Consider the following 18,418-nt stretch of genomic DNA (forward strand, 5'->3'; position numbering starts at 1 on the left):
TACTTGTTTGGGTATGGAACTAATATGGGACATCTAGTTTGAAGAGTAGAAGATGAAATCGACATGCGCAGAGGCATGTAATTAGGGTGCAGCAACCCCCTAGCAATTAGGGCGTAGTAACCCCTAACAATTAAGGCATTTATAGAATGAATGGGGGAAAATGTCATGGTCTGTGGGAAGGACCAAGCCTAAGGGTTTTCATCAACATAGGGAGCGATTCTAAGGTAATTGGGACCAAGTTAAAATGAAAGAGAGAACAGGCCCAAAGGTGCAATGGAGGTCCTGAAGGTAGAACCATGATCTAGAATGGATGCGTAGGCACTGAGATAAGATCATAGAACTCAAGTTAAGGGATTTAGTTTAGTAGCGTTTAGATCAACGTAGGCATAGGTAAAAGAGTAAGCCTAAGTGTAGGCCTAAGGAAGGGCCCAACATAGGTAATGCTAATGAAGGAGTCCAACCTGGTTTAAACTCTTTTCTTGATAGAGTCCATGCAAAATTAGAACTCTCTAATGTAATCCTATTATAATTTTTATGAGCTTTAGGATAGGAACAATGTCAGCCATTGATTTAAGAGGGCCTTAGTGATAAATAGAGGTGCTCCCACCTTTATTGTACACATACCATAACTTGAGTGATACAAGTTTACTTTTGCCTATCTTTGATGCTCTCTTTGGCTTTCCATCAAATAATTTATGTGTAGCCTTGTCTAGCAGTAGCTTGGGATGGCTGGCCTTAGAGTTTTGAGTGTCCATGCACTGGTGTAGTTGAAGGCTGACTAGGATGTTGATGCATCCATTTCTAAGTTATAGAGCTATACATGTCAGAGCTTGAGTTTCAACCCATGACACTAACTTTTGCCAAAGAGGTGTCCAAGGCAACAACCTGCACCAAGGGCATGCTTGTGCCAATAGTGGTTGAGGCAAATGCTCATACCAAGTGTCAACATCTGGCGATAGTGTCTAAGGATACATCCCACACCAAGGGGCCAGCATCTGCTTATGGTGTCTAAGGCAACAATAAGCCACGATCTACTAATGGTGTTGGATGTGTTACCCATACCAACCAAGGGTCAAAAGCTATCGATGATGTTTGAGCCAATAGCCCACAATAGGGGCCAACGTGTGCCGATGGGGTTTGAGGTAAATGCTTACACCAAGGACAAGCTTGTCTATATAACAAATAACATGGGCAATTCATTGTCATTTAGTTAGACACTCGAGAGAGTGATGTCATCACTCAAACAAATCAGTTGTAATAGAGAACACCATTGACCCTAACCCTCAAAGAGTGTGATGTAAATGAATGAAGTGAAAAGACTTTGATGGGTGTGAGAGGAGGGACAAATCAAAGCAACAAAGTGTTGAATCTTAGTGGATCATGGTAGCAAGGCCACTTTGCCACTTACAATACCCTATCACATATTTAAGTCATCTGTAAAGGATTCTACCCACTACTCGATAGGAATTGAGCTTTAAAGAGGCCTGCATGGTTTGTCTGCAATGAGGTTGCACCTACGACATGTGCCTTTGGGGGCCATGGGCCTCTACTGTGGGTCAACAATCAAGTGATGAGTGTGTGTGTCACTTCTAGCTCAGATTCTAACTTAGAGACATTTAGTCATAATCTAGCACATGGTAGCTTTATGCCACTAGCATTTTAACCAAGCACGATGACTAATTATGGCAATCAATGGTTTCTCTCGCATTAGGTTGAATTACTATTACGACACTGTAATTAGTAAGGTAAAGCTAATCTGTCTCACGATGGTCTAAACCCAGTTCATGCTCTTTTACGGTGGGTGAACAATTTAACACTTGATGAATTATGCTTCATAATGATAAGAAGAGCCTACATTCAATAATCAAAAAGCAATGTCGCTATGAACGCTTAGTTGCCATATGCTAGTTATCCTTATGGTAGCTTTTCTGACACCTTAGCTTCAATTTTTGAAGGTCTAAAAGATTGATAGACCCTGTTTTCATGGTTCATATTCATACTAGAAATTAGAATCAAATGAGCTTTTACCCTTTTATTTCATATGAGATTTTTATTCTTGTTGAGGTCATCTTGGGACACTCTATTATCTTTTATCAAATGTGTTGCCCCAATAAAACTCCCCACCTGACAATGTTTTTTACCTAGATTGACTAATTGAGCCTAGCCTTGGTTTAAAAGAAAAGGTCGTGCCTTGCTTTTGATTGATGGAATAAGTAACATAATGTTAAAAGTAGTGGTATTTCAATTTCGCTCGAGGGCTCCCTCTTATCCTACGCCTCTCAAGTCATTTAACAAAGTCATACTAGAATCAAGCTCAATAGGTTTTCTTTCCTCCCTAATTCCTTGGCTGTGGTTTTGTTGGATAGTAGACATTAATAGTTAGATCTCATTAATCCATTCATGTGCATCATTAATTAGATGATGAGGCATTTGGCTACCTTAAGAGAGTCATAGTTACTTCCATCATTTACCTATGCTTGGTTGAATTTCTCTTCTTTGACATTTAAAGCACTGGCATAAATCACATTATGTGAGTATCCACAAGGACCATCACAATGCTTTGTTTAAATTAAACAGTCAGATTCCCCTTGTTAGTACTAGTTCTAAGTCAATTATTTATCGTCTGGGGATGGCCCCTAGGGGAGCCATTCACGGTCCATCCCCTAGTAGGCATGCAGTGACCCACTTCCTTTACGGAAGCAGCTTGAGTAGTGTATTAGCAGCTAATGGGTTTGGGACTAGGACCCCTATGCCTAGCCATTAGAGCCAAATCTTTTCCCAAGGTTAAGGATCTATTTTGTCAACTTGTGTCATAGTTAGCAAGCTGGTCCAAACCTAAGGGCTCTCCCCAAATCGAGGACCAATTCCAGTTCTAGTAGGACAATGTTTGATAACTAGAGGGACAAGGCCTTAAGGCATACTAGAGGTCCAAGTTCTAGGGAACTAGCCCAAAACATTTGGGCAATGATCAAGACTCTAGTGGCATAGGCATGGTGTTCAAGTTTAGCAAAATTAAGCCAGGTCTATGTGCGGGCGCTGGTGAGCATTATTTGAATTTACAAGCCATAAAAATGGCATTAGCATGGTAGAAATATTAAGATGTGCCTGAACCCACCTACTACCTGGTGTGGCTTAGCATGTGCAGATGGTGTTTGAGGGAACTACCCATAGAAAGAGCCATCATGTGCCAATGGTGGTCAAAGCATGTGTTAAGACCAAGGGCTAATGTGTCCCAATGGTAGTCAAGGCATGTGCAAGTGTCACAATCTATAACCTAGTCTAGGCCTAGGAATTTTCTTTGAGTACAAAAGTAGTTCTAGCTCTAGTGGGACAGTGTCTGATAGCCAAAGGGACCAGGCCCTGAGGTGCACCAGAGGTCCAAGTCATGATGAAATAGCCCAAAATAGTGGTATGGGTAGTTATCAAGACTCTAGAGGCTTTGGCATGGTGTTTAGGTTCACTAGAACTGAGCAAAGCCTAGGTGTGGGCACTGCTGAGCGCTTATATGGATTTACAAGCCATAAAAATGTCATTAGCATGGTAGATATATGAAGATGTGCCTAAACCCACCTACTACCTAGTCATGGTATGCATTGTGCATGGCTCAAGCCTAGATTACCAATGCAAGGTATGTGGCCCAGCATGTGTCGATCATGTTTGGGAAATTACTCGTAAGATGGCCAATATGTTCCGATGGTGTTTGAAGCATGTGCTGAGACCAAAGGCCAACATGTCTTAATGGTGGTTGAAACATGTGCATATGTCACAGTCTAGCCCTAGGGGTTCTCTCTGAGTTAAGGAGTAGTTCCAATTCTAGCAAGATAGGGTTTAACTACTAGAGGCTTATTGGAAGTCAAAGTCATGGGGAATTACCCCAAAGCAGTGGTATGGGTAGTGATCAACATTCCCAAGGCTCAGGCACAATGTTCAAGTTCAACAGAATTGTGCCAGCCTTAAGTGCAAGCATTGGTGAGTGCTTATATGGATTTTCAAGCCATAAAAATGGCATTGGATGGCAAAAATATGAAGATGTGTTTGAACCCACCTACTGCCAAGTCATGGTGTACATGGTGTGTAACTTGAGCCTAGGATACCTATACATGGTGCACAGCCCAACATGTGCTGATGGTATTCAAGGGAATCGCCCACACAATGGGCCAGTATGTGCCAATGGTGGTTGAAACATTTGCCAAGATGAAGGGCCAACATGTCCCAATAGTGGTCAAGGCTTGTGCATATGTCATGGTCTGCAAGTTGGTCCAAGCCCAGCATTTTCTCTGAGTCAAAGAGCAATTCTAGTTCCAATAGGATAGGGTTTAACAACTAGGGGGACCAGGCCTTGAGGCCTATAGAAGGCCTAAGTCACGATGAACTTGCCTAAAATAATGGTATGGGTAGTGGTCATGACTCTAGAGACTCAATCATGTGTTCAAGTTCAGGAGAATTAAGCCAGGCAGAATTAAGCCAAGTCCAATAGTGAGCGCTGGTGAGTGATGCATTGGCACATAATTAGACCTAGGTGCAGGCACTAATGATCAAGATGTGTGCACATTGCCAGACGTAAGTGCAGGCATGCTTGAACATAGTCCCAGGAAGATTAGATTTATGGGCTTCTAGAAGGCCTAGTACTGTAGCACAATCTTTAACAAAATAGAATTATGCTGAGCACTTGAGTTTCATAGGCTGACTTAGTCGGATGAAGTTGATTCCTTATGCACGGCTGTACAAACTTTGGCTTAAGACTAGAGCCCATGACACATGCACTGAGCATCATTTGGTGCTGATGGTGATCAAGTGGTAGACAAGTACCTTAGGTGGGAGAATCATGGTACACATGTCGTACTATGCTCTAACATCCACCAAAGAGGTGTCCAACGCAACAACCTACACCAAGTGCTAGCATTAACCAAAGAGGTGTACGAGGCAACAACTAGCACCAAGAGCTAGCTTGTACTAATTATGATTAAGGCAAGTGCCTGCACCAAGTGCCAGTATCTAGCAATGGTGTCTGAGCCAACATCCCACACCGATGGGCTAGCAACTACTGATAATGTTTGAGTAATAATTGGCCAACATATACCGATGGTGTTGGATGTGATTGCCTGCACCAACCAAGGGCTAGATGTTGTAAATGGCATTCGAGGCAATAGCCTGCATCAGGGGCTAGTGGTGACAAAGGGTTGAGTCTCAATGGATTGTGGTAGTAAGGCCACTCTACCATTTACAATATCCCATCACGTATTTAAGTCATCTACAAAGGATTTTATGTACCACTCTATAGGAATTGAGCTTCAAGAAGGCCTGCATTGCTTATCTACAGTGGCGGCTACACCTATGACTTGTGCCCTTGGGGGCTATAGGCCCCTACTACGGGTCGACTATCTAGCTAACGAGCACGTGTGTCACTTCTAGCTTAGATTCTGACTTAGAGGCATTCAGTCATAATCCAGTGGCATTCAATCATAATCCAATATGCAGTAGCTTTGCACCATTGACTTCTTAACCAAGTGCAATGGCCAATTGTGCTAATCAATGGTTCCTTTCGTATAAGGTTGAATTACTATTGTGACACTACCATCAATAGGGTAAAACTAACTTATCTCATGATGGTCTAAACCCAGCTCACGTTTCTTATTGATGGGTGAATGATCCAACACTTGGTGAATTCTACTTCACAATGATAGGAATAGCCAATATCAAAGGATCAAAAAGCAACATCGCTATGAGTGCTTGGCTGCCACGAGGTTGTCTCTGTGGTAACTTTTCTTACACCTCTAGCTTTAAATTTTAAAGGTTTAAAAGATCGATAGGCCATATTTTCATGGTTCATATTTGTATTGGAAATCAAAATCAAATGAGCTTTTTCCCTTTTATTTCACACAAGATTTCTTTTCTCGTTAAGCTCATCGTAAGACACCTGTGCTATCTTTAACAAATGCACTGCCCTAGCAAAACTCTCCACTTGACAATGTCTTGCACCTAGATTGATTGACCAAGGCCGACGTTGGGTCCAAAAGAAGGGGTTATGCCTTGCCTTTGATTCATAAAATAAGTAAAATAATGCTAAAAGTAGTGGAATTTCAATTTCACTAGAAGGTTCCCACTTATCCTACACTTTTCAATTCATTTCACAAAGTTGAACTAGAGTCAAGCTCAACAGGGTCTTCTTTCCCCATTGCTTTTGCCAAGCCCATTCCCTTGGCTGTGGTTTTGCTAGATAGTAGACAAGGACAATAGGAATCTCATTAATCCATTTATGCACATCACTAATTAGATGACAAAGATTTGGCTACCTTAAGAGAGTCATAGTTACTATTGCCATTAACCCGTGCTTAGTTGAATTTCTTCACTTTGACATTTAAAGCACTTGGTAGAAATCACAATGCGTGAGCATCCACTAGGGCCATCGAAATGCTTTATTTTAATTAGACAGTTGAATTCCCCTTGTCTGTACCAATTCTAAGTTGACTATTCATTGCTCGAGAAAGACCCTTAAGGGAGTTATTCCTAGTCCATCCCTCTGCTGGCACTTAATGACTTGCTCTCGCCATAAGAGTAGCTTAAGCCATCGATTGACAACTGACAGGTTTAGAACTCAAACCCATGTGCCAAGCCCTTAGAGCCAATCGTTTTCTCGAGGTTATAGATCCATTTTGCCAACTTGTATAACAGTCAACAAGCTAGTCGAAGCTAGAGGTTCTCTTTAAGTTAAGGAGCAATTCTAGCTCTAGAAAAATAGGGTCCAACTGCTAGGGGGACCAGGCCTTAAGGCCTATTAAAGGCCTAGGTCATGGCGTAACTAGCCTAGAACAATGCTATGGGCAGTGATCAAAACTCTAGAGGCTCAAGCACAATGTTCATGTTTGGCAAAATTGAGCCAAGCTTTGGTGCAGGCACTAGTGAGTGGTTATATGAATTTAAAAGACACAATAATGGCATTGGCATAGCAGAAATGTAAAGATGTGCTTGAACTCACCTACTACCTAGTTGTAGTGTGCATGGTGCATGGCCCAGGCCTAAGATACCCTCATGTGGTGTACGTTCTAGTATGTGCCAATGGTGTTTGAGGAAACTAATTACAGAATGGACTAACATGTGTTGATGGTATTTAAAGCATGTGCTGAGACTAGAGGCCAACATATCTTGATGGTGGTCGAGGCATGTGCATGTGTTACAATCTGTAAGCTAGACCAAGCCCAAGGGTTCTCTCTAAGTCAAGGTGTAGTTCTAGTTCTAGTAAGACATGGTTTGATAGCTATAGGGACTAGGCCTTAAGGGCTACTAGATGCCCAAGATGTGGGAAACTAGCCTAGAATAGTGGTATAGGTAGTGATCAAGACTCTAAAAACATAGGCATGGTGTTCAGGTTTGATAGAATTGAGCCAGGTCCAGGTTCGTACGGTAGTGCTGGTGAGCGATGTGTGGGCATATAGTCAGACCTAGGTGTGAGCACTAATGATTGAGCTATTGGTGCATGGTCAGCCTAGGTGTAGGCATGCCTAAATACAGTTCTTGAAAGATCGAATTTGTGGGCTTCTAGAAGGCCTAGTACTGTAACACAATCTTTGACAAGTTGGAATTATGCTAAGCACTTAAGTTTCATAGGCCGACTTAGGCAGACAGAGTCAATTCCCTATCCATGGCCACATGGAGTTTGGCTTAAGACTGGAGACCGTGACATATGCATTGAGCATCATTTGGTACTGATGGAGATTGAGAGGCAAACAAGTGCCTTGGGTGGGAGGGTCATAGTATAAATGTCGTATCAAGTGCCAATGTCACACCTCACGTGAGCACCATTGAAGTTATGGCCCGAGTGCCAAAGCTTAGAGACCAAATGCTCTCTTAAGCACCAGATCATAAGAACAAGTCCTTGTAAGAGTTACCTAATGCTGAGCCTAAGAACCATTTGGAAGAAGCTTCTAGAAAGCCTTAGAAAGGTGGCGTGGGCACTATAGGCGCGAAGGCTCTAGATAAGCTTGGGCATAAGCCAAGGGCATAGGCATAGAACCTTTTAGAAGAGCTAGATATGAAATGGGCATGGTTACTATAGCACCTAGGTATGGAAGCTTCTAAAAGGCCTGAGGTGTAGGCACTGTACAAAAGGGCTTGGAACTTTTTGGACCCAATGCACCATAGAGTGTTTGGAACTAGCTCATTTCTAAAAATTCCCTAACCGACCATATATGTGTTTAGGGCCCTTGGTTCCCTCTAGAATGTGTATAAGTGCCATACACTTGGCTCTTTAGTTACCACATATGCCATGGGAGCTTAAGTATAATTATGGGTGCCCCTTCCCCCATAGGACCAACTCATGAACTAGTGAACTTGTGAACCAAAAAGCTACTCAAGCACATTTGTACATAACCACATTATTCCAGCAATAGAAAGGATCTTGTACTCTTTCACCAATGCCTTCTTAGTGTGCTATAGTGTTTGATTGTTTTTAAGGTTCAACTAGTCCTTGGTGAGTGTCACACTCACTCAACCTGGCTAAAGGCTAACTTAGGCATACATAGAGGTAGTTTCTCACCTAAGGCCGCATAGTTGCAAGGCTTAAGACTGAAGCCCATCACAATTGGTATCAGAGCATGGTTTAGTGTGTGATCCCTATCTAAGACAATGTCTATTTTCGAAATGAGCCACTAGCATGTTGAGAGGTAAGAGGCTCGTGAGACACGCACTACTGGAAAGGGTAAGAAAGGCACCAGTAGGGACATGATCTTGGCCTTTGATGCCCAATCGGCCAAGGTGGAGTTGGCCATAGCTAAAATGTTGGACAAGTATAAAGACCAAATGGAGGAATTGGTCTTGGTTGGTAAAGAGATCATGGAAGAGTTAAAGCAAACTCTTTTCAAAGAGATTAAAAGCTTTACCCATAAGAATTCTACCCTAGAAGCCCTAGTAGAGGCCATAAGGGATGAGATGGAATAGCTCAAGATTGGTGCTTTGCATGTAAGGCAGCCATAAGATGAGGCATACTTGCAACTAATCCTAGGACTAAGGTGAAGGTTCCCAAGCCAAAGGAGTTCAAAGGGACATGGTCTACAAAGGATGTAGATAACTTCTTATAGGGTATAAAGTAGTATTTTCATGCAATGGGCATCAATGAGGATGCCACTAAGGTAAGCACCACCTCTATATATCTTTTAGACATCGCACTTCTATGGTGGCATCATAGGTTCAAGAAGGCCAGGCATCAGGTTGCTACCATTGGAACATGAGAGGAATTCCAAAGGAAGTTTTGATAACAATTTTACCTATAGTACACTGTAGAGGGCATGTGCCAAACTATGGTGGCTCACCCAACATAGAGAGGTGTGGGACTATGTTTAGGAGTTCTCAGAACTCATGTTCCAAATTTCCAAACTTAGGTAGGATGAGGCCCTTTTCTCATTTATGGACAGGGTTAAACCATGGGCTAAGCAAGAGTTAAGAAGAATGGGTGTCCAATACCTCACCCGAGCCATGACCCTTGCTGAATCCTTAGTGGAATTCAAGAAACAAGACAAGTTCGTGTTTTCCAATCCTAAGGGCAAGGGCAAAAATAGGGGAGACAAGGACAAGAGTAGCAGTGGTAGGACATCAATGTATAAATGGAAGCCCTCCAATGAGGAAGACAAGAAGAATGACAAATGGCTAGTGACTAGCGATGGACCTATGCCTTATTTTTTATGTGAAGGTCAACACTGAGCCAGGGATTGTCCTAATAGAGCTAAGCTCACGATCATTGTCAAGGGGTATGAGAAGTAACTCGAGAAGTGAAGCTTTGTTTAATCATGCTAAATTTTGTCTTAGCAAAGAAAAAAAGCAAAAGAAAAGGGCTTATATTCATTGAAATTATAGTTTTCGGTAAGCACTTAAACGCCCTAGTGGACACAGGTGCATCTGATCTCTTCATGTCTGAAGGAGTGGCTAAAAGACTAGGGTTAAGGTCAAGAAAAGGGGTTGGATGGATCAAGATCATCAACTCTAAAAAGGTTCCAATCATGGGCATGACACAAGGAGTCGAGTTACAACTCGAAGCATGGAAAATGAAAGAATCCATCTAAGTAATCCCTCTCGATGACTATGACTTTGCTATCAGTTTAAATTTCCTCAATAGAATCATTGCACTCTTTATTCCCTTCGCAAATTACATTTGCATCTTGGACCATCAATGCTAACATATTGTCTTGTGAAATGAGAGTAAGGGATTGGAACCAAGGCACTATCCACCATTTAACTCACCAAGGGTGTGCGAAAGGAAGAGCCTACCATCTTAGGGGCCCTAAAAAAGGATGAGCCTTAGAAACTGAAAGATAACACCCTCTTGGAGGTGCTAAAGGTGTTGGAGTCCTTCAAGGATGTAGTGCCAGTAGAACTATCTAAGAGACTACCACCTAAAAGGGAGGTAAACCATAAAATTGAGCTAGTGTCTGATGCCAAGCCACCAGCTCGAGCCCCATATAGGATGTCACCTCCAAAGCTAGAGGAGCTAAAGAGGTAGCTCAATCAGCTTTTGGATGTAAGGTTCGTTAGGCCCTCTAAAGCTCCATATGGTGCATCGGTCCTATTTCAATGAAAGCATGATGGGTCCTTATAGATATGTGTCAACTACTGAGTGCTAAACAAGCTTACAGTGAAGAACAAGTATCCTATTCCCCTCATTGCCAACTTGTTTGACTAGCTTAGAGGAGCATGGTGCTTCATCAAGCTGGATTGAAGATCGAGATACTATCAAGTAAGGATAGTCGAAGGTGGTGAACTACAGACAACATGTGTGACTCGCTATAAGGTGTATGAGTTCTTAGTCATGCCTTTCAGTCTGATGAACACACCCCTAACATTTTGTATGTTGATGAATAAGGTATTATAACCTTTCCTTGACCGATTTGTTATAGTGTACCTTGATGATATTGTTATCTATAGTCAAACGCTTGAGGAACATGTGGATCACTTACGGTAAGTGTTCCAAGCACTAAAAGAAAGTGAACTATACATAAAGAAGGAGAAATGTTCATTCGCCCAGCATAAGGTCTCATTCTTAGGCCATATTGTGGGGAATGGTCGGATCTGGATGAATGGTGACAAGGTCCATGCAATCCAAGAGTGGGAACTACTAACTAAAGTCACAGTGTTATGGTTGTTCCTTACCTGGGCAAACTATTATTGATCTTCATAAAAGGTACTTAGCCATTATAGCTCCCTTAACCAACATGCTTAAGAAAAGATGAGTTAGGGAATGAAGTCTCGAAAGCCAAGAGGCCTTCGATTACCTAAAGCAAGTTGTCACAATAGAGCCAATCCTAGCTTTCCCTGACTATACCAAGCCATATGAGGTACACACTAAAGCCAAGAGGCCTTCGATTACCTAAAGCAAGTTGTCACAATAGAGCCAATCCTAGCTTTCCCTGACTATACCAAGCCATATGAGGTACACACTAATGCATCCATCTTTACAATTAGCAGTGTATTGATGTAAGACTAGCATCCAATTATCTTTAAGAGCAAAAAGCTCAATGAGATTGATCATCGATATATGGTCTTAGAGAAAGAGATGATCTCTTTAGTGCATTACTTGTGCACGTGGAGCCATTACTTGTTAGGAAATAAATTTTTGGTGATGATCGACAGCATGCCAACCGACTACTGCCAAAGTTAGAATAAGCTTACTCCCAAGCAAGCCCATTGGTAAGACTTCCTAGCCGAGTTTGATTTTACCATACAATATAAGCCAAGAAGGGCCAATGTCATGGTAGATGCACTTAATTGCAAGGTCTAGCTAACAGCGATCAATAGGCCAAATGATTCTCTAGTTGTATGTATCAAAGAAGGGATGATCCAAGATCCCATAGCCAAAACCTTGATAAAGTGCATGAAGCAAGGGAAGACTAGATGATTCTGGCTCAAAGGTTATCTATTTACACCAAGGGAAACTGACTCTTTGTCCCATAGTTTAGCAAGCTACAAAAAGAAGTCATGAAAGAGTATCATAACTCACAATGGGTAGGCCATCTAGGTAAGCACCACACCATAACCCTTATTAAAGATCGATATTATTGGCCTAGGATAAGGGATGATGTGGAAGCCTATTTTAGACTTGTTTTATGTGCCAACAAGACAACACAGAGCAAAAGTCCCCGATCGATCTCTTAGAACCACTATCGATTCCTGAGTGCCCATGAGAGAGTGTCTCTATCGACTTCATTATTAGATTGCCCAAGGTGGATGGGTATGGCAATATATTCGTAGTGGTGGACCAGTTCTCCAAGAATGAAACCTTTATTATGGCAACTAAAGAATGCCCAGTGAAAGAAGCAGCTTGATTATTCCTCAAGAACATCGTGAAGTACTGGGTTGTTCCTTAATCTATCATTAGCGATTGAAATGGTAGGAACTATTTAGGCTCTTAGGGTCAGACTTGAGGCATTCCACCATTATGTACCATCAAATAGATGGGTAGACCGATAGGGTGGATGCTATATTAGAGGTGTACCTTTAGCACTATACTAGAGCCTTCTAATGAGATAGCCATTGGATGTAGCTTAATTCTCATAAAACCTTTAATGAAGCAAGGCTATGAATCAAAGTCCCTTTGAGATTGTGATCGAGCAATAGCCATATACACCCAATGCTATTGCCTCAGGGTACACAGGACGAAACCTAACTGCTTACAAATTTACTAAGGCATGGCAAGAATAAGCCGATCTAGCTTGAGTATGTCTACACAAGGTAGTGAAGTGATAAAAAAAGTGGGCTAATCGAAAGTGGTGGGATATACAATATCAAGTAGGGGACTTGGTACTAATCAAGCTACACTTGGTGCTATAGTATCTAAGGATGCACAAGCAGCTTACTTATAGGTACAAAAGTCTTTTTAAAGTTCTTAAATGAGTAGGCAAGGTTCATGCAAGCTTGAACTACCCTAAAGGCTTAAGGTACATCTGGTCTTCCATGTAAGTATGCCTAAACTCTACCACAAAGACTCAGATGATCCCTTTTAAAGTTAATCAAACACAGTACCATGGGCATTAAGGCCTCTTATGATCGAGAGGTTGAGTGCATCATAGCCGACTACATGGTAAGATAGAGACAACACATGCCAAGGCATAAGTACTGGTACAATGGAAAGGCTAATCAAATAGTGAGATAAGTTAGGAGCCAGCTGAGGTGTTATGGCAGTTTCAAGCTCAGATTGACAAGTTCCATGAAGAAGATGCGACAAGGGCATCAATAGAACAGGTGAGGGAGAATGTCTAACCTTGTGTGAGCATCATTGAGTCCAAGGCTTGAGTGCTAGTGCATAGAAGCCAAATGCTTACTTAAGCACCAAGCCATGAGAACAAATCCCTGTAAGAGTTACCTGATGTTGAGCCTAAGGACCATTTAGGATAAGCTTATGGAAAGCCCTAAAAAGGTGGTATGGGCACTGTATGTGTGAAGGCTTTAGATAAGCCTAGACATAAGCCAGTGCACAGACGTAGAACCTTTTAGAAAAGCCAAATAAAAAAATAGGCATGGGGACTATAGTGCCTAGGTAAGGAAGCTTTTGGAAGGCCCAAGGCATGGGCACTCTATGAAAGAGCCTAGAACTTTCTGGACCTGATGCGCCACAGAGTGTTTGGAATCAACTCATTTCTAGAAATTCCTTAACCAACCTTGTACATGTCTAGAGGTCTTAGAACCCTATAGAATGTATATAAGAGCCACACACTTGGCACTTTAGTGACCACATAGGCTATGGGAGCTCAAGTATAAATAAGGGTGCCTCCTCTCTTATAGGACCAACTTATGAACGTGTGAATGAACAAGCTACTCAAGCGCATTTGTACATAGACCAATTGTTCTAGCAATTGAAAGGATCTTGTATTCTTTCACTAATGTCTTTTTAGTGTGCGATAGTGTTTGATTGTTTCTAGGGTCTGACTAGTTCTTGGTGGGTGGCACACTCACTTAACCTGGTTAAAGGCTAACTTAAACATATGTAAGAGGTAGTTTCCCACCTAAGACCTCACAATTGTAAAGCTTAAGACTAAAGCCTATGACACCAATATCTACCAAAGAGGTGTTTGAGGTAACAACTTGCACCAAGTGCCAGCATTTACCAAAGAGCTATATGATGTAATAACCCATACCAAGGGTTCTCTTATGTCGACGATGGTGGAGGCAAGTGTTCACACCATGTACTAGTATTTGGTGATAGTGTCCAAGGTAACATCTTACACAAAAAGGCCAACATCTACTGATTGTGTTCAAGTTAACAACAAGCCAACATCTGCCAATGGTGTTGGATCTAATTGCCTGCACCAACCAAGGGCCAGATGTTGTCGATGGTGTTTGAGGCAATAGCCCACTCAAAAGGCCAATGTATGTCAATGGGGTTCTAGGCAAGTATCCATACCAAGGGCAAACATATTCCTATAACAAATATTAAAGGTATTTACTTGTCATTTATTTAGATGCTCGAAGGAGGGATGTCATCCTCTGTCGAACCAATTGCAATGGAAAACACCATTCATCCTTAATGCCTAGAAGGTGTAGTGTAAAATAATGAAAAGGACTTTTATAGGTACGGAAGGCAGGGATGAATCAGAGCAACAAAGGGTTAAATCTCAGTGGATCAAGGCAATAAGGCCACTCTACCACTTACAATACCCTATCGTGTATTCAAGTTATCTACAAAGGAATTTACCTATTACTTAATGGGAATTGAGCTCCAAGAAGGCCTACATGGCTTGTCTACCACGAGGGCTGCACCTATGACATATGCCCTTAGGGCCTATGTGCCTCTACTATGGGTTGACAATTGGGTGGTGGGTACTTCCATTGTTTCTAGCTTGGATTCTAACTTAGAGGTGTGCATTACCCATAGGCTTTTCAACCAAGTGCAATGACTAGTTATGTGAATTAATGATTCCTCTCGTACTAGGTTGAATTACTATTACAGCGCTGCCATCAGTAAGGTAAAACTAACTTGTTTCATGATGGTTTAAACCTAACTCACATTCCCTATTGGTGGGAAAAAATCTAACACTTTGTGAACTCTACTTCACAATGATATGGAAAAGCCAACATTGAAGGATCAAAGAGCAATGTCGCTTTGAATGCTTGGCTACCACAATCTAGTTATTATTGTGGTAACTTTTCTGGCACCTCTAATTTCAAATTTCAAAGGTCTAAAAGATCGATAGGCCACGCTCTCATGGTTTGTATTTGTATTATAAATTAGAATCAAGCAAGCTTTATCCCTTTTGTTCCACATGAGATTTCTATTCTCATTGAGCTCATCTTAGGACACTTGCATTATCTTTTAACTGATGTGCTACCTTAGCCAAACTTCTCACCTAGTAATGTTTTCTACCTGGATTGACTGACCAAGGTTGACCTTAGGTCTAAAAAAAAAAGGCTCGTGCTTTCCTCTAATTCATGAAATAAGTAAAATAATGTTAAAAGTAGTGGTATTTCAATTTTACCCTCGGGCTCCCACTCATTCCACAATGTCAAACTATAGTTAAGCTCAACAAGGTCTTTTTCCCTACTGATTTTGCTAAGCCCATTCTTTTGGCTATGGTTTCACTGGATAATAGATAGGGACAATGAGAATCTCATTAATCCATTCATGTACGTCACTAATTAGATGAATAGGCATTAAATTACCTTAAGAGAGTCATAGTTACTCCTGTCATTTACCCGTGCTTGGTTGAATTTCTTCACTTTGACATTCAGAGCATTGGGCAGAAATCACATTATGTGAGCATCCACTGGAACCATCACAATGCTTGTTTTAATTAAATAGTCAGATTCCCCTTGTTCATATTGTTTATTTAGTCAAATGTTTGTCACTTAGGGAAGGCCCCTGAAGGAACTGTTCTTAGTCTATCCCTCAGTCAGCATATGATGACCCACTCTTGTTGTGGGAATAGACGAGTAGTGCATTGGTAGCTGATGGGTTTAGGACTAGGACCCCCATGCCTAACCCTTAAAGCCAATCCTTTTCTTGAGGTCACAGTTCCATTTTGCTGACTTCCCTTACCTACATTATTCCATTGACTAAAGGCTATTCAACTTGAAGACCTCATGCAGTTATGAGCATGACTAGGCATGGAAAGCACTCAGTCCTCTAAATTTTCAAGGGCTACTTAGGGTGCACCAAACACCACACGACATATGATGCTCTTTTGACTACTGGACTTTACCTTCATCTAAGTCATTTCCAAGGTAGGCAAGCTAATTAAATAGAAAAGATAACTCTTCTTGAGGCCCTTGCCAACGTCTCTGGACTCCCTAACATTACCATTAGTTGTCATGTCCTGATTCAAGAATTTTAACCCAATTTTTTTTTGAAGCTCATGCTAGATGCACATCAAATAAACTTCCCCCATCTCTTAGGATCAACTAACCCATGTGCAAGTGTTGTTCACATAGAGCCTATCCTTTCTTTGGCCTTCAAAGTTCTCATTTGAATATTTGCTACTATCACTAAGATCTACATCGATGGTCACTCTGCTCAAGTTCACACCTTAAGTTTTATGGTGACTGTTATGCCCTCTTACTCATTTGGAACTAGCTCTTACCTCGATTGCTTGGTATAAGTCACGCTCTTAGGCGACATCCATTTTTTAGACCAGTTGATTTAGCAAGTGAGTTGTTAAATACTCTTTAGCATATTTCAACTTCCATGACCATTGTCCCGCTATCTTAATTGACCAATACCCTTTGTGGGTTCTAGGTTAGCATGTAATTGGGCACTATAACCTGACTTATGTTCATCTTGCATCATCAATTTCATTTACAAAAGATGGTCCTCTTGGAGCTCTAGATTTCATAGCTGGCTCAACAAAGTAGCCATGCCATCCTACCTATTTAAAGTTTGAGAATAGGTCAAGGGCATTACACCCCTGATGCCTCTAATCATTGGCTTTACCCAATAAAACTCACTAAAGGCTCTAGCTGTCCTGAGGGAAGCTTCAAAGGGAACAAGTTACTAGATGGTTCGATTAGCCTTTCAACCCTATACCCGAGTCAGACGAATGATTAGCACGTCAGTATTGCTATGGGCCTTCACGAGAGTTTCCCCTAGGTTTACCTTGCTTAGGCATAGTTCACCATCTTTCGAGTCCTGATAGGCATACTTACACTCAAACCCTTCTTAAAGATCAAGGTTAATTTATAGTGCACCCATGAGGGATCTTACAAATTAGCTTCCTTACTTCTTATGAGTTTTCTAGCCCATTGACTCATACATATGTTAGACTCCTTGGTTTGTGTTTCAAAACGGGTAATATAGGATGCTCATAGGCTAACGTTGGAAGCATGTTGGTGTTGAGGCAAGTCAAGATGGTGTGTGCTACATTCTATGATTGTACTGATAATGTTTGCATAGGCATATCAAAAGCCCAAGCTAAGGCCACCGTCATAACCCGCATTAGTCCACACCCTAAGGTGATCAACAAACCAATTCTCATCGTTCCACATTTAACCGAGGCACATCGTTGGCCACCAACCACTTCCCTTATGACAATTTAAAGCACTCTTTGACTCTCTTTTCAAAGTCCTTGCCATCTTTCTCTTATGATACTTGTTTGCTATCACTCTCTCACCCGTATTCATCCTTGGATGGAATTTTCCACCCGATTGGGTGCATTCACAAACAATTTGACTCATAAACAGCACTTTTATGGTATGATAAGGTCCAAGCACAGTAGGGTTTTCACCTTCTTTGGCACCTTTTTCTAAAGGACATGGGCTTGATTTACTGCTGATGGTATTTTTTCAAACTATAATTCAAACAACAATGGCACTTGATTCTCCAGTTGGGCTTTTCTTGATTCACTTACCATTACTAGGGAAATCTTGGTAAGTTTATTTTCCTTCACTTATTGATATTCTTAAACTTAACAAGTAGTCCTACCTGACTTGGGGTTACGATGTAAGCATTAACCAAGCAATGTGAGGGGTTTAATGGGGTCTGAATGGGCAATAAGCATGCATCACCAGAGATGAGGCACAATGGGAACTTTACACCAATGGTTACAACACTATAGTTGTTGGGGACTAAATTTTGGGCCAACCACAATCAATAAGATTATGAGAGGCCATCTTCTGCCCCTTCACTTGTAGCCTGATCGGTGGGGTGTTAGAAGGGGAGATGATGTATGACACCTAAGCAAGCTTGCCCTCAACCTAATAACTTATGTTGCAACTTGCATTTAAAGACTCAATGATTCATCAGATTCTGTAATTCACATCAAGTATCATATTTTGCAACATTCTACATCGATACGAGAGCTGTGATATTCATTACAAAGAGTCATTTTGGTTTTTCAAGACAAAAAGTCATAGTGCCGCTTGTGCATATACCGTGAATAGGATGGCAATGATACACATGCTTTTTTTCATTCCTGTTCTTTGGTGTGATTCATGCTAAGGATTCGTT

The 18,418-nt window shown here is 41.4% G+C and overlaps 5 pseudogenes; 1 reads left to right on the plus strand and 4 right to left on the minus strand.

Moving 5' to 3' along the window:
• Positions 1-1,344: 1,344 nt before the first annotated feature.
• LOC149516455 (25S ribosomal RNA) lies at positions 1,345-2,814 on the minus strand (annotated as a pseudogene).
• Positions 2,815-5,082: 2,268 nt separating this feature from the next.
• Positions 5,083-15,582, plus strand: LOC149516456 (uncharacterized; annotated as a pseudogene).
• On the minus strand, positions 5,162-6,676 carry LOC149516457 (25S ribosomal RNA; annotated as a pseudogene).
• LOC149516458 (25S ribosomal RNA) lies at positions 14,567-17,907 on the minus strand (annotated as a pseudogene).
• Positions 17,908-18,138: 231 nt separating this feature from the next.
• LOC149516459 (5.8S ribosomal RNA) lies at positions 18,139-18,294 on the minus strand (annotated as a pseudogene).
• Between the last annotated feature and the right edge of the window lie 124 nt (positions 18,295-18,418).

The sequence above is a fragment of the Durio zibethinus genome, chromosome 10 (genome assembly GCF_047325235.1).
Source record: "Durio zibethinus cultivar Kanyao isolate XHJ-2024 chromosome 10, ASM4732523v1, whole genome shotgun sequence".
NCBI lineage: Eukaryota > Viridiplantae > Streptophyta > Magnoliopsida > Malvales > Malvaceae > Durio > Durio zibethinus.